The sequence below is a fragment of the Podarcis gaigeae genome, assembly GCF_964106915.1.
Source record: "Podarcis gaigeae genome assembly, chromosome: 4".
In the NCBI taxonomy this organism is placed as follows: Eukaryota; Metazoa; Chordata; class Lepidosauria; order Squamata; family Lacertidae; genus Podarcis; species Podarcis gaigeae.
Window position 1 is genome coordinate 84,211,439 of NC_139677.1, and position 13,530 is coordinate 84,224,968.

Consider the following 13,530-nt stretch of genomic DNA (forward strand, 5'->3'; position numbering starts at 1 on the left):
ATTATGATTATTATGATTATTATGATTATTATGATTATTATGATTATTATCAATCACATGACACGGTGCGCACAAACACTGTTTGAATGGCAGTGCCCATCACATGTTGAATTTCTACCTGCCGTGCTGCTGTTGCCAACTCAGGAGCCCTGGCAAGAAGCGAAGGGGAAGAAGTGAAAGCGCTGCGGAGGCGTCGTCGGAGGGCGGGAAGGGGCCGCGTCGCAACCATTTCTTCGACGGTGGCGCCTCCTCCCGCCTTGCCCACACGGGCTCTTCCCGCCTCATTCCTTGCAGCCGCGCCTGCCGAAGGCGTCGCTAAAGAGCATCTGCCCGGGAACAGGAAGGAGCCTCCCTCAAAGCTGCCGAGGCGGCGGCGACGAAACTAGGCAGCCTACGAGCAAGCGGCGCTCTCTGGACCTCGCCAGGAAGCGGGGGGACGCAGCTGGACCGGTTTCTTCTCCCGCGCGCCGAGCTGAGCGAGGTGATGGGGCTGCTGCTGTTGCAGGGGCGATGCTTTCTCCCCCCTTGCGGGAAGGGAAGATTTAGGTTGAGATGAAGCCTCCAGCCGATGTGAATGGAAATGTCCGCGCCTGGCACTTCCATGGGGTGGAGAGGGAATGGGGTTAAAACGCTGTGCGCGCGTTTTAAAAGATCAAGAGGAATCAGAAGGTTGCGTTTCGCAGGGCAGCAGAGTCCGGACTTTGGTGTATTCGGCTTGCTAGGCTTATAGGACGTATGAAAGGGGTCGGTCTCGCTGTGGGCAGGGTTGCTGCATTGCGGGGGTTGGACTAGATGACCCTGGAGGTCCCTTTTCAGCTCTGCAGGATTTCTGTGAGGGGTTCAAGTGAAAGGAGCGGCTGAATGAATACCATGCGGAGTCTGACCGCTCCGCGCGTTTGTTTGTGTGTGAGAGATAAAGCAGAAATACAGACAACATTGGGGGAACAAGTCCCTCCACACGTTTTTTTCCCCCATTCGGTTTTGTGAGATGCACAAGATGTTACGATCTTTCTTTTGCCAGGATGTTGGCTGTAGTCCAGACTCTTCGCTGGGTTCCCAGTGCTTAGGTTCTGCCAGGAAAAGAGGTCTTTCTCTTGAAAGACTCAGCATCATGTTAAGGCCAAAGTCTACAACTTACAGCTGGGAGTTAATAGCCACATGCTGTCTTTTACTAACCAGCTGTGAAGTCCAGCCCCACCATTATGGTGAAACATTATCATACAAAGTTAGCAACATGGTCATGCCATGTAACTCTGGGATTTTTGTAATGTTGATTTTAAAATAATAGTTTCAGTTTTCTGGTACAATCATAACATGTGAGGAAAGGGTAGGATTTGTCCTGTAAGATGCTTATTTTCATCTTCTAAGAGACCTTAGTACAAAAAAGAAGGAGGACTAGTTTTTCAAGACATCCTGTGGCACCTTAAATATGAAGTGTGATAACCAAACGTTTGTCATATTCAGAGGTGGCCTACTCAAATCATTTCACATTGAAGTAACTAAGAACTGCTTTCATTCACTATTCAATGAATGTTTGGGATATATTACTTCTCAATAGCTCTCTTCAATACAATCTGTGATTTCTTTCTTGGGTGACTAAAGCGTTAACATGCTTCAACAACTTCCCTTAATATTAAGTCATGAAAATGCCTGTAAAATTCTCACGGAACTAGGAACGCCCATTTTTTCTTCCTCCTGGGGCAAGAAAGTGATCCCTGAAATCAAAACTCATAAAACATCTCTCCAGTTTAAAAAAGCCTCATAGCTGAAATTTTAATTAATATTTCATATGCCATTCTATCCTCATGTTTACATGTGTTTTTCTTCTATTATCTTCCCCCGCCATATTATTCCAGTGGAAATAATACCGCTGAAGACAGAAAGGGTGAGAGACGCAGACGGAGAAACATTCCGTGATTTCCATATGCTAACCATTTGTATTTTATACAGGGATGTAATTTCAAAATGATATCTAACAGTTTATGCAGAAAGAATGACATATTTAATATCTGCAATATAACCTCTCCATACAGTGGAGGAAGAAATGGATTTGATGTGGAGTCCTAGATAACCATTTGCCCCTTCACTCACAGTGATCCATGTAGATGCAGAATTCTGCATGAGGGATGCTGCAGTTGCCTGATTAATTTTTCACCTTTAAGATGCAATATTCATTAGTAGTATTAATATTAATATACCCAACCTTTTACCTTAAGGTTTCTAGAATAGTAGATGAATTGAGAAAATGATTTACTCAAAGGTATCTTCTGAGCAGACATACATAGGACCGTGTCTGTCAAATGAGTATTTTCCAGTACAGTATGTGCAGGACTGCTGTTTTACAATGCAATCCTATACATTTCACTAAAAAGCAATCGAGCTCAATGATGTTTAATCTCATGTGAATTTATACAGGATTGCAACCTTCATAGGTAAGAGAAAATCTTCATAGGTAAGAGTTCTATCCAATGTTAGCCCTACTCAACACAGAGCCATTCAAATTAATGGGCATGATTAACATAGGTTCATTATTTTCAATGGGTCTACCCTACTTAGTCTTGTCTTAGTTGAATGCAACCTTAAGAGTCTACATCAGTTACACATTAGGCTTACACGATAGATGGAATTTGTTGTGTCAGTTCACATTTTGCAATACTGGCAAAAAATATCAGTGGTTTCCAGTTAGCTAAGTCCTGTGGACTCCCTGTTTTTCCAAAGGCAAGACATGGACCCCCTTCCTTTGAAAATGCTGATACCTCTATGGTAGTTTTTGCTATGTGAATGGGGTGCAGATTCCCTCAGGTCCACAAACCACCAATTAGGAACCACTGATCTATATAATAGAAGAGCAAAACACTTGATATTTATCCTTTTTTCTTTTTGTTGAATGCTTTGTTTGAATTGAATTAATAGGGGTGAAAGTCTTCATCTTGTTTAATGGTTAGCAGAAGTGTATTTGATTTGTGGTCACAGAGTTTGGTGTGGTTTCTTATTGAACTTGGTTATAGGAAAACCCGAGACCTTGGTTATTGGAAAACATATAAATGATTTGTTTTAAAGAAATAAATCCGTGCAGCTTTCAAATCAAATCCTACAGGGAGGAGGGTGATTAGTAGGAAAAGAAATACCGGTAATTTTATCCATCTTTTCATCTTGATTCTGCAACTCCTCATTACATCAGCAAAATCTATCAACTTTTTTCTTAGGGTTAGTGGGTGTAATGAAAGCTACCATGTCAAGGGTTATGTTATAACATGTTGGAGTTCTGTCTTCTTGTAAGTCAGCTTGGCCTTGCTTGTTAAGGCTTTACTAAACCACATTATTTGTTTGTATAGTACTATGCCAACACACTCTTAGAATAGGAAAGCTGCATAATTGGACACACACATTTGGATTTATTTCTATTTGTGAACTGCCAAAACCAGCATGCAGGCATCTCCAATGAAAATGAAGCTTAAAAATGAGTTTGACCTTAATTAGCAATATCAACAAAAAATTAGAATTGAGGGTCACCAGAAATGAACCCAAAGGTGTTGTTTGACAGGCATATCTAACTATAAAATTATATCAGGTTGTGTTATTTTAATATAAAAAACCCAGATTAATAAATATTTTAGCTGATTAGTTGCCTGTCACCCAAAGGTCTCCAAGCAACTACTGTAATATTAAAGAAAAAGACGTGCAAATACATCATATGATAAAAAAGGGGAAATCATATATGCTAATATTTCATTCATCATATGGGAAAACAAAAACCACAAAGCAGCCCCTACATAGTAATAAAAAACCATTTGCAATACTGAAACAAAAAAACAAGGCAATACTCCCATCAACTAACCAGCAGATAAGACAAAACCTCAACCCTCTTCCCTAGCCCAGATGACAATTCACATGGAGTCAACAACTCCCCCACTGGTTACCAGTTCATTTCTGGGCCCAATTCAAGGTGCTCACTTCACCCAGAAGGCAGGTCGCTTCCTGCAAATCAATGGTGAGTGGGTCCAGGGTCTTCCGGGATGGTCTGGCATCTCTCACCTTCCTTCAGGGGGAAGCCAAGCAAAGCAGGGAGCTGGTGGCAGAAGTTTTACCTGTTTTGCTGTTGTTCTGGCTACTCCTCTCCTGCTGTTGCTTGGGGTTCTTCCGTCAAGGAATCTTGGCAGTCAAGGTTTGTTGACGGTACTGTTACATACATGTATCTTGACACCCCCTACTCCCCATCACACCTTAAGTTTCTTGGGTTTTCTGAGGACAGAGGATGATTACTAAATCTGTTTACATCTGTGGTGTAGATCTGCGCTAATAGCAGAGAATGGTCCTCGTTGATAAGTGATGATACAGCGATTGCAGTTACAGCAAGATTCTTTCATGCCATTAAAATGTAGTATCTTGGTTTTTTTAATGATAACAATAACTTCCATTGCTGAATAGCTGCACCTCTCCCTCTGACCCAGTTCAGATACACAGTAGTACCTCGGGTATACCTGAAGCACCACTCTAGTTAATAGGGCCTCCTGCTGCCGCTGTGCAATTTCTGTTCTCACCCTGAAGCAAAGTTCTCAACCCGAGGTACTATTTCTGGGTTAGCGGAGTCTGTAACCTGAAGCATATGTAACCCAAGATACCACTGTAATGTCAAACCATAGTTTAGGTTAATGAGTTGCAGTGACCACAGGTGTTCCCACTCCCTTCCCCTCTCTTCCCCTGAATGCGCACTAGTTAAATGGACACAAGTAGCAGGCTGCCTGTACATACATCTTAAGTCATCTTGTAAACTAAAGTTGCCATAGGATGGCAAATTTTAGTTTAATTATAACCTAACCAGCCTTTAACAGCACCTCGTTTATTTTTTTTTTTTTTATAAACATTTTTTATTGCTTTTTTAAAAATACAGAAAAAAGAATAAAGAGTGGTTATAAGAAGATAGGGTATAAGTAACAAGTTTCCATATTCTTTTTCCATCTATTCTATAGAACTTCCCCACATCCTCCGAACCCTGCGTTCTCTGTCTTATAAAGCATCAGCAATTTGTTAACTTATTTCAAAACTTATTGTAACTTCCATTTTATCATGTTCCCTATTTTCAATTTTACTGTAGCTCAATTCTTATATATTTTGTATTAAACACAATAAAGTTGTTTCATTATTTTACCTCTGAATTCTTGTGTCTTAATTTTCATATCATTAACTTACATTTGCTGAAGCTAGAATTTCCTGAAAGGTGCATTTTTTAACATTCATACAGCTTATAATGTTTTTTCAAATAGTCCTTAAACTTTTCCCAGTCCTCCTCAGTTGTTTCTTCTCCCGCGTCTCGGATTCTGCCAGTCATTTCAGCCAGTTCCATATAGTCCATCAACTGCGATTGCCATTCCTCCAGCGTGGGTAAATCTTGTGTCTTCCAATATTTTGCAATCAGGATCCTTGCTGCTGTGGTAGCATACATAAAAAAGATTCTGTCCTTCTTAAACACTCTCTGGTCCACCATGCCCAGAAGGAAGGCCTCTGGTTTTTTAGGTAAGGTAAATCTCAGTACCTTTTTTAGTTCATTATGGATCATTTCCCAGAAGGCCTTCACTTTCGGGCAGGTCCACCAGAGATGAAAGAATGTCCCTTCCGCCTCTCCACATTTCCAACATTTGTTGTCAGACAGATGATATATCTTAGCTAACTTGACTGGGGTCATGTACCACCGGTATACCATTTTCATAATATTTTCCTTCAAGGCAGTGCAAGCCGTGAATTTCAAACCGGTGTTCCATAACCTTTCCCAGTCTGCAAACATAATGTTATGCCCCACATCCTGAGCCCATTTTATCATGGCGGATTTGACTGTCTCATCCTGTGTATTCCACTTAAGCAGCAAGTTATACATTCTCGAAAGTAGTTTACTTTTTGGCTCTAACAATTCAATCTCCAGTTTCGATTTTTCCACCTGGAATCCAACTTTTTTATCTATTTTGAATACCTCTTGAATTTGCGCATAGTGCAGCCAATCTCGTACCTTAGTTTTCAATTTCTCCAAACTTAGCAGCCTCCAATTGTCTCCAATTTTTTCAATTATTTCCCAATATTTAGGCCAATGGGCTAACAGCACCTCGTTTAAAGCTATTTCTATAAGGGCAGAACAGAAGAATATGCTGGAGCTAAGATATGGGCTCCATTTATATGTGAATCCTAGTTGTATAAATTCACTGCATACCATCAACATACTCCCATGCCAAAATAAGTCTCTGCATAAGGAACTCTGGTTTAACCACCCCTTTAATTATGTCAGCGTTTTAATGTCACTGTCCTCCTTTGAATGGATAGATGTATATCAAGTTTGAACATTCATTTTCCAGAATGGGTGGGGGAGAAAGAAGCCAAAACATCTCAGAATTGTTCTGCCCATCTGCTTACAACTTGTCTGTACTAGCAGCAGAGGACCTCCTCATTTGTGAAGGAATAGAATAATTAATCATTTGGCTTTTTCTTTTTTCTTTTCCTTTGTCTTAATAGGCTAAAGAAGGCACAAGCCACCATGTGGGGAACCCTCCAATCCATTTTAGGAGGTGTAAACAAACACTCAACCAGCATTGGGAAGATATGGCTCACTGTCCTCTTCATTTTCCGTGTCATGATCCTTGTGGTGGCTGCAGAAAATGTCTGGGGAGACGAACAGTCAGATTTCACTTGTAACACTCTACAACCTGGGTGCAAAAATACCTGCTATGATGATTATTTCCCAGTTTCCCATATTAGACTTTGGGCTCTCCAGCTTATCTTTGTGTCTACCCCTGCCCTTCTGGTGGCAATGCATGTTGCCTACAGAAGGCACGAGAAGAAACGGAAATACCGACATGGGGAGAAAATCGACCTTGAAAGTCTGAAAACCCAGAAGTTCCACATCGAAGGACCCTTATGGTGGACATACACCAGCAGCCTCTTCTTCCGAATTATCTTCGAAGCGACATTCATGTACATATTTTATCACATGTACGATGGGTACCGTATGCCTCGTGTAGTGAAATGCACTGATTTTCCTTGCCCAAATACAGTAGATTGCTTTATTTCTCGTCCCACTGAGAAAACTGTATTTACTATTTTCATGCTGGCTGTGTCAGGCATTTGCATGCTCCTAAATGTACTTGAGTTGTCTTATTTGATACTAAAGTCTTGCATGAAGAAGTCTCAGCCCAAGAAGCCACTGCCCAATCATTAGACGTTTGTATGTCATGTATTTGCTTAAAAGCTCATCTGTTTTTAATTAAACTATAGTAAATTACACACCTTCTAAATAGTGGGAGTCCATCTTATTTAACCCACAGTGCAGGAATTCTTTTATCAGTACAGGCTGATAATACCCAAATACATCTAATTACAAAGCTAGTATTTTGATTATTAAACAGCTCCTTTTTTGCTCCTTTGGGCGAGAAGCGCGCACAGCCTCAAACATCATGATTCTTTATCAGGTGTTTTTATTCTCAGGACTCAGGATAAGTAACAATTATTTCCCTAATTACTTTACCCCCTCAACTTACTGCAGTTAGTTTTAGCTATGATTTACAAACCTGGTTTATTCAGATAAATCATGGTTTGAAGTTGGCATGTTTATACAAACCATAGTTAAAACCAACCACAGTTTGTCCCAGTCTAAATTTAACAACAGACCATGGTTAGTTGAAAACAATACTGAATGCTTCTGATTTCCTTCCAGAGGAGGAGAGCAAACTCAAGGCTCACTCACTTCCATAATCGGAGGCAGCCTGCCTCCTCTGAATATCATTTGTGGGGGAACAGTGGGACAGGGCTATGATGCTCATGCCCAACCTATGTGCTTCACATAGGTGTCTAGAAATAGGATGTAGGGCTACATAAGCCTTTAGTCTGATACAGGAGAGTTTTTCTCATTTGCTCTTACACAGCACACTAAACCACAGTTTAGCCATATTACATCTGCAAACAGCCACTCTTGAACATGCTGTGCAAACCCCGACTGCCTTACATAATCCTTACCAGGGTTTAATGGGACTTGAAGCTCTAAAAATCGTATATTTAATATGCATTTCCCTTTGTTGAGATGTAAATGCCATCAAATTGCTCTGTAACAGTTTTGATCACCACACTCGGCGTAAGTTTTGGTGGACTAGAGTGTGCTTCAGATGCACACAGTTCCATGCCTCTGATGAAACGGACTCCAGTCTGTGAAAACCTGTGGTATGATAAAGTCTGTTAGTCTTTAATGTGCTATAATATTCTTGGTTTTTATTAATCTGGTGGCAACAGAACTGGGCACACCACATAAGAGCTGCCTATGTGAATAAATTGTGGAGAAACTATAGCTGAGTTCTGCCACTACTTTGTTACTATTTAAAATGTGCCTTTCACTTGATGTAGGAAGAAAGCCAATTCTGTCCTTTAAAAAGTTCTGTATGTATGTGTGTATATATATATATATATATATATATATATATATATATATAGTGACACCGTTTTGGAAGAAATTATTGTACTGAGCAGTTTCAGGAAAGCACAAAGATATATCAGGATTAGCTAGAACAAGTAATTCTGTCTCCCTGAGAACATCCTTAATCCAACTATGACAAACAGGAACTTTGGTGTGTTTCATGCTTCTGCTTGTTGAATGCGCAATTGAATGAATGACTGCCAAAAGAACATTCTGCTACTCAATGGTCAGTATTACAAAATATATTATTTGTATGAGTGACACTTTTTTCCTAATTATCCTGTACTCATAAATAAATCACATTTGTCATGCCTTCAGTTTTGTTACTTGAAGGGTTTGTGGGTATGCTATGTTTATACCAAAAGTGAGTGGAAAATATAGTGCCACTTGTAACAGTGCAGAACGCCTGCAAATATGGACATTTCAAATTTATAAATAGGTCACTAGTTTTGTAAATAGTTCAAACGAATTGCTTAAACACTCTCATTATTACAAGAGACAAATGTGGTCACCCCATACTCTCTCACATGCACACATACAGGCTCAGCTGTCAATGCTGCCTTTTACTCATCAAATAATGACTGAGGAGTAGGCAGTTGACATTCCCTTCACGGTTTTGGGCTTTGTACACCCCAGCAGGGTCTTGAGGGGCTGGAAAAATTTGCTGGGGTGGGTGGATCAGTGGGTATTGCCTTCATTTTTTAAGTATTTAAAGCACAGAAAAGGTATCATAGGGCATGCCTCAGTATCACATAAACTATTAAGTTATGTGACCTTCCCAGGGACTTTATTGATCAGCATGTATAGCATGCCAGGTGTTAAGTACTGGGGAAATATGGATCAATGGAACTGGCAAGGGCATGCAACCAAATATTTGAGCTGCCCCAGTTGCTGTAAGCTAAATTTTGCTGAAATGCCGCCTTAAACAATACCCTCAAAAACACCCACATAATCTGACCTACAATCAGAGGAGTGACCAGAACCAGTGGCGTAGCGTGGGTTGTCAGCACCCGGGGCAAGGCAAGTAATTTGCACCCCCTAACTCGTGGATTTGCGCCCCCTAACCCGTGGATTTGCGCCCCCTAACCCCCAGATGTTGCGCCCAGTGCGGCCGGCCCCCCCTGCACCCCCCATGCTACGCCACTGACCAGAACACACCTTGGAACTTGGCTTGTGACCTTTATACGGAGTCAGACCAGTGCTCCATTTAGTCTTGTATCACCTACTCTGTCGGGGAGAAGTTCTCCATGTGCTTAGGCTTTCCCTTCCCTGCCCCCTAAGTAATTTTAAACTGGAGATGCCAAGAACTAAGCGCAAGATTCCCATAAAGTCCTGGACCCAGTAAGTTTTATAAATTAATCAAGCCTCCTGAACCCCTGGATCGAGGCTGGCTTCCTCTTGAAGTAATTGCCTGGGAGATGAGCCATTAAGAAAGAACAAAGGGAAAGATGATGGGCCATTAAGAAAAAGGGGTGGGGGCCAGCTATGAGTTAGGAGGCAATGTGAGAGTTTGAAGCAGAGTCCTTAGGGTTGGCTGTGGTGTGACATATAGGAGAAAAGGTTGCAGGTTGCTAAAGAGACAGGGTCCAAGTATGGTGGTTGATTTCTGTTTTAACCCAAGGCTGTGGCTATAGGAGAAACAATACTCTTTTGGGGTGCTGATGCTGTGAACCTCTCAATCATAGGGTCAGGTTGTATATATGTGCAAATAAACCATATATCATAAAGACACCACAGTCTCCACTGTTTCATTTCCTAAAGGAAACACAATCCCTGGGTGAACGCCGGGAACCCCTGGAATCTCGCACCACTGGGGTGGCGTGCAACAACAGCTACAACATTTATTCATGATAAGAATATACTGAGACTTAGAATCTGCGACATTTGAAACAGAACTTTTTGTTTGAACCTTTCAAACATGCAATCATTACACTTTGCTGCCACAATCACAAGGAAAAGAAAGTTGCTTTTAAAAAAATATGAAACTAAATCTCAAGATTCTCACAGCCCTTAGTGAGTTGCACTGAACTGACTTGCCACCTCTTGTTTCAAATATCAGATTTCATTCTGTACAAACATCTTATGTAAACTTGCAGAAACCACCCAAACTTGCTATGCCTATGCTCTGCTTACTTATCCACAAAGACTACATAGTGTGCCTTTAACAATTATTTTTTTAAATGATCCTTTCGCATGGTCTTCATGCATGTGAAATGCCTTCAACATGCTACACAAATATCAATTAGCACCATTGTTAACTATTTCTAGCCAAAAGACAGTATTGACAATTGTAATAGCTGTCCATGTTAGGGTGAAACTGATGAAGTATCACCTCAAACTATGTGACGCATGGTTAATGTGAGATCCCTCCCTTGATCCTATTATTTTAAAAGAGGGGAGAGAGAATCAATTGAGTTAAAACTGTACAATTATTGCACTAAAATTAATAATATGGAAAAGCTATTCTTCTTCTTCTCTATGTCTTTCTCAACAGTTGAACTTTGTCTGCATTTGTAATAATAATAATAATAATAAATTTTATTTATATCCCGCCCTCCCCAGCCGAAGCCGGGCTCAGGGCGGCTAACAACAATCAACAATCAAACAATTGATTGCAATTTGTAGGTGGGGTAGTCTGACAACCCAAATCAATCATAACCACAACTTACTTATTCACTTATTTATTTGGCCACAGATTAACACATGTAGTTTTACCAAGTCTTTTCCCACTTCAAAATTATAACATCACACTTCTTTAAACATCTGGCTATGTTTCTCTTCCAGCTATTGGCTTCTGATTCCTACAGTTTTGCAACTTTTAAAACACGGCCTAAGTGTTTTGAATTGTCATACTGCCACCTGCTGTTTATGAGCACCATTCGCAATCTATATTAATTCCAAAAGCCATAGGCTTCAGTGTCAAGCACACTAGGGATGAAGACTCACTGAACAGAGGGGGCTTACTAGAACACACCCAAGGCAGGACCTCAGAGGCCATCCATGGCTAGGCTCCCAATACACTCTGGAAAAAGTTGGGATTGAGGTGGGACTCGTACTCCCCTCTTCAGTACTACTGAAGGTTCTGATTCACTTCTCCTTACCTTCCCAACCCCGTCCAGACACCCTCATGTTGACTAACGGTTTTCCCCACCTACATAAAGAAACCACCACTGTAGTTAAACCCTTCTTTGGGTCTTCATTCCACAAGACGGAAGTGAGATACTTCATCAAAGTGCATGCTGTGGAAGGTGATGTGTTGAGGACGGTCCAGCAACATACAAAAGGCCCTTGTGACCAAAGAGGCCCCACCATATACAAGGCAGGGTTTGAGAATCTGGCTCCTGCCTTATTACCTTATCTTGAGGGACACTCCCCAGAAGCAGGAGCAGACAGGGGAGCACATGTCTCTGTAGAATGTATCCAGGGTCATTTGCGCCTCCCAATCTAGCAGCATCTAGGTCATAGGTCTTCAAGCAGTGTGTCAGGACCCACAGGTGGGTCACAGCAAAGCTGTTGCTACTACAGTCATACCTCATGTTATGTTTGCTTCATGTTACGTTTTTTCAGGTTACGTCCCGTAGCGACCCAGAAGTACCGGAAAGGGTTACCTCCGGGTTTCGCTGCTTGCACATGCACAGACGCACAAAATGATGTCACAAGCATGCGCAGAAGCGGCGAATCACAATCTGCATGTGTGCAGATGCGCCGCTGCGGGTTGCGTTCTGTTCATGTTGTGAATGGGCCTCCAGAACATATCCCGTTCGCAACCAAAGGTACCACTGTACATTGAACTCTGGATAAGGCTGGCCAAATGAGCACTCAGATAAGTGATTAAGACACTTCCCTTCTAGCTTTCTCAATCCCTCTGCTTACACAGTGACTGCACTGGATGAATATTAGTTTCTGGGCCCAATTCAAAGTGCTGTTTTTGACCTATAATACCAAATGGCTCAGCGTCACACAGTGGCGTAGCGTGGGGGGTGCAGGGGGGGCCGGCCGCACCGGGCGCAACATCTGGGGGTAGGGGGCGCAAATCCATGGGTTAGGGGGCGCAAATCCACAGGTTAGGGGGTGCAAATTACTTGTCTTGCCCCAGGTGCTGACAACCCACGCTACGCCACTGGCGTCACAATACCTCAAGGACTGCCTCTCCCCATATGAAGCTACCTGGACCATGAGATCATCCACTGAGGTCCTTCTTTGTGTGGTGTGCATCTTCCACAAGAGGTCCGGAGGGTAGCAAGATGGGAATGGGGCTGTGGAGGAATAGTTTTGAAACTGTGCTCTAATTTTAAACATAGCATTGCAGGGGGTTGGACTAGATGACCCTCGGGGTCCCACACAACTAACAATTCTATGGAAGCAAAAGAAGTCAAGGCGTGTAGAATGCCTGCCACTGTTTATATGACTTGACATTCACAAGATGAATGGGAGAGGTTGGATAAAAGCAAGGGGTCGCTAAGAGATATAGCAAGAAGCAAAGTGTAATGAAAGGAAAAGTAACAAAAAAGCCAGATAACTAAACTAGACAAGTGTGTAGTGTTTATAATTAGATATGGGTATAATATGCAGACTCCTGTTGCAGCATATTGTAATAAGTTAGCTTAGCTTAAAGCTCTTTGTTTGAAACATATATAAAAACTTTATGCTGTGTTGGGGGCAGGGAGAGCTCCAGTTCCTGAAGTGCCCACAGGGAAATAAAAGAGGTGCCTTGATTCTCGTATCATTGGCCTCACTTGTTATTTAATCCCCACCTGGGAATGAAGTGCTTAGGGTGGACTCCCATTACCAGGTCTTTTCTGTGGTGGCTCCCTGCTTGCAGCATGCTCTCCCCAGGGAGGCTTGCTTGGCGCCTTTGCTGCATATCTTTAAGTGCCGGTGAAAAACATCCCTCTTCTCCCAGGCCTCTGGCTAATAAAACAGTCTATGGCAGGCATCCCCAAACTCAGCTCTCCAGATGTTTTGGGACTACAATTCCCATCATCTCTGACCACTGGTCCTGTTAGCTAGGGATGGTGGGAGTTGTAGTCCCAAAACATCTAGAGGACTGAGTTTGGGGGTGCCTGGTCTATGGCCTTTTAAAC

The 13,530-nt window shown here is 42.0% G+C and overlaps 1 pseudogene across 2 annotated transcripts; it reads left to right on the top strand.

The window, feature by feature from the left end:
* The first annotated feature begins 352 nt into the window (after positions 1 to 352).
* On the top strand, positions 353 to 8,761 carry LOC310843736 (gap junction beta-2 protein pseudogene; annotated as a pseudogene). Of its 2 annotated transcripts, XR_014568686.1 has the most exons (3): positions 353 to 481; positions 6,499 to 7,778; positions 7,835 to 8,761. The product of XR_014568686.1 is annotated as a gap junction beta-2 protein pseudogene (transcript). The 2 variants fall into 2 exon arrangements; XR_014568685.1 differs by having other exon boundaries at positions 6,499 to 8,761.
* The last annotated feature ends 4,769 nt before the right edge of the window (positions 8,762 to 13,530 follow it).